The 2,106-nt window shown below is 34.2% G+C and overlaps 1 protein-coding gene across 4 annotated transcripts in view; it reads right to left on the bottom strand.

Moving 5' to 3' along the window:
- Positions 1 to 690: 690 nt before the first annotated feature.
- The window catches only part of rps6kc1 (ribosomal protein S6 kinase polypeptide 1), a 38,853-nt gene continuing 37,437 nt past the window's right edge, over positions 691 to 2,106 (bottom strand). For all 4 annotated transcript variants that reach the window (XM_017449961.2, XM_017449968.3, XM_017449953.3 and 1 more), the window contains one exon: positions 691 to 2,106. This exon is cut by the window's right edge and continues 1,252 nt beyond it. The gene's annotated coding sequence lies outside the window, so the exon portion shown is untranslated.

Here is a 2,106-nt window from a genome sequence, read left to right as displayed (position 1 = left end):
ACGTTATCTCAGATAGTCTTTCCAAGTAGTGTAGCCTAAACATTGAAAAATTAATAACAACATTTTTGACCTCCACACCGTACCATGTGATTGCAGACAGTACTTCATGGTCATTTGACATGGCATTTGTTTGTTATGTGAAAGTTAAAGCCCCGCCCCCTTTTCCAGTTACATAGGAAAATAGTAGTTTTCAATAATAAAAAAAAAACATTGGAGATAAATTAATTATTACCATATGGCGACACCACGTAATAAAGGGTTAATACATTTGGGGGGAAAAATGCATTTTTATTGGTTTAGAAAGGAGATTAAAATAAATAAATAAAGAAAGATTGTTTGCACATTTTCTTAATTGATTGTTTTGTTTGTTTTTTTTTTTTTTTACACGAACTGTTAATGAAAATCAACGGGGAGATTAGTACAATTAGTCCGGCCATATCCACGTTCTCTCGCTCCGAAAGTGAAAATGCTTTACGGCTAATGGACGTTTTGTATTCACACCATCACACCGTGTGCCTCGTCACACATGTAACGTCAATTATAAATTATTACATAAATAAATTATGCTTTTTCAAAAAAATAAAATAAAAAAAAAAAAAAAGGTGCAAAGGGATGGTTTGGTAAACGGAAAATATTTGCAGGTATTCAAGCTAATGCCTCGCGTGTAAAGAATCTGTAAAGATCACGCAGAAGTCACGACCTAGACGTTTATTCAACATTAATTTATTAATGCCGCAGAATCAGGAATTATTTTATTCATTTGACAGTATTCCATTTTTTATCTCTCTTATATTCACACCACACATACACACATCATCTGAGTAAACTCAAGTAAACACACACACACACACCTTGCATGCTCATATGTATTGTTACAAACGTAAACACTGAGCTACACCAGGGTCCCAAAATCCGAGTCAGTTCATCAAGAAAAATAATTGACGTGTATATAATTTGTAATCTACTGTATATAATTATACATACATATCGCCTGCGTGTACATTACATATCTGTGTAATTATACATGTTAGAAATACAGAAGTTCTATCCATTTCATCCTAGATTTTCTGTATATAATTTTGTCTTCTGCATTAAAAGTAAAAAAAAAAAAAAAAAAAAAAAAAAAAATTCCAAACATTAATTTTTAATTTTTTTTAAATTATTATTATTATTATTATTATTTTTAAACTGATGCCGTTTTAAAGAGAAAGGGCGATGAGGGAGATCTCGGACGGACTTGGAGATCCATTTTTACCGCTCTTTTTGGCAGTCGTTTATGTTCAGAAACGTTTCGCGCTTAATTCTTTTTAAAAGCATTGCCGCAGGATACCAGATCAGTGACACCAATAGTGCGTGAGAGGGAAAACATGAAAACGTGTTCGATAAATCTGCTCAATAATTATATTGCGAAATAACGAACAAAGTTGTGTATTAGTAGCAGATTTCACGGACGACTCGGACTTTAAGACCCTGTTGTAGTTTAAAATGTGTTATTATTTCCGTAATGGGTGCGTGTTCAGATTTTGGCTCAGTTCTCGTTTCCCGTCCAGGCGGATCTCATATTTCTAAGGGTATTTTTTTTTTAATGGGGGCGGCGGGGGGACGTATGGGGTGTCCCGGTGATCTTTGGAACCGAATGCGTCGACATTTGCGAAGGATTTTATTCAAATTTTGGACCCCTTGATCCCTCTTTTCTACAACAAGTGCAAATTGGAAGCTAATAAGGGTCATGTGAGCATGTTAACTGGTCTTCAATATTCATCATCTAGTTGACATAATTACGCCGAAATTAGGACTTGTTCACAATTTGACCTAGTTCAAGTGCAAGATAAATATGCACGTTTTAATACTAATAATAATATAAAATAAGTCAAATCGGCTGTAATCTAATTAAGGGATATTTAATGTAATATCGCAATAAATTAAGGGTAAAAAAAGGGGGGGGGGGGGGGGTTTGATGTCTGACTTTTCAGGCGATTTTTTATTTATTTTTTTTATTTTTAATTTTTCTAGTGTTTTTAATGCTCCGACACACACACAATGGACCTGCGAGAGCAGGAAAACAACAACTGTACGTGACTTCCTACTTTAGTGAAAGTTTCGTTG

Source organism: Ictalurus punctatus, chromosome 2, assembly GCF_001660625.3.
Source record: "Ictalurus punctatus breed USDA103 chromosome 2, Coco_2.0, whole genome shotgun sequence".
Taxonomy (NCBI): domain Eukaryota; kingdom Metazoa; phylum Chordata; class Actinopteri; order Siluriformes; family Ictaluridae; genus Ictalurus; species Ictalurus punctatus.
This window is presented reverse-complemented; position numbering and strand designations above follow the sequence as displayed.